The following is a 1,212-nucleotide window of genomic DNA, read 5'->3' as shown; positions in this document are numbered from 1 at the left end:
TCATTCCCACGCCCTCTGGTCTATTTGCTGTAGCTCAACGTGNATGTTAGTCTGCTTCCGTTTAGGTCCGCGTTCATGACTTGTCCTTGCTGGTCTTCTTATAGGGGGAGGTCCATTTCCTTGATGTTCTCCTTTGACCTGTGAATCTCGCATTACCTGTAACAGGAAATGACATGTGACTTTCGACAACAACTCAAGCGTCTGCTGCAGCACACTTGCATGAATATGCTGGTGCGACCAGTGACAATACCACCAAGCATACGCACCCGGGCAAAATGTCATCATCCCGCAAAATAAACCAAAACATAACTTCTACGCCGCCAGGACGCTGTGCGTCCAAATTGGACGGACGGCACACACTTAATAGCCAGCCGAAATGTACGTAACAAATACTTTACCAGCGAATATTGAAACGTGGCATTAACATCATACACCGGAAGCACGTCCAACGAATCGTTGTATAGCATGTGCAAAAGTCCTTCTATGTCTGTGCGACGTAAAGCAAACTATTAATGCCCCCGCCTTTCTTACGTCCGCTAGTCATTTTCATTGTCGTACAAGCACCCGTAGGGAGAAACTCGCTAGTCATTTTCATCCGTGTCGTACAGGCACCCCTAGGGAGAGTCTCGCTAGTCATTTTCGAACTGCAAATCCGTAATCTCTGTCGTAAAAGGCACTTGTTGGAGATTCTCCCTAGTCATTTTCGCGCGCTTCGGTATTAGTCGTACGAAGACGCCGAGTATATTACTATGCCTTCTACCGGCTTTGCAAATGAACAAAGTCTCTATCAGAATTCTGAATTTCTCGAAATAGTCGCTTACGTGCTGTCCGATTAGCAGTTCATCTTTATTAGCCATGTCTCATTTCACGACTTCGTTTGCAGCAGTTTACGCTGCAACGCTCATCATCCTTGCTGCCGGTGAGATCGGGTTCTACTGCGCATACGTTCTCATCTGTGCTCCTCGTTCACCATGCTTACCTGCATGCGATACCCTCTGTAGTTGATGGCATTCATTAATGTGGAATAGTTTATGTATGCTCTTGAAATTTTTGACAAACAATTCATGGAGCTCTGTCAGCGAGTACGCAACGTCATAAGCCGGTGCAACATACTCGCTTGCTCGATCATGAACGGAGATAACATCCAACATCATTTGCAGCGCTGGGCGCTGCTGTCCTTCTTATTGGGTTGCTACTATTGCTCATGATAAT

This window comes from Volvox carteri (genome assembly GCF_000143455.1).
Source record: "Volvox carteri f. nagariensis unplaced genomic scaffold VOLCAscaffold_43, whole genome shotgun sequence".
Taxonomy (NCBI): domain Eukaryota; kingdom Viridiplantae; phylum Chlorophyta; class Chlorophyceae; order Chlamydomonadales; family Volvocaceae; genus Volvox; species Volvox carteri.
The sequence above is the reverse complement of the archived record's forward strand: the minus strand, read 5'-3'. Positions refer to the sequence as shown.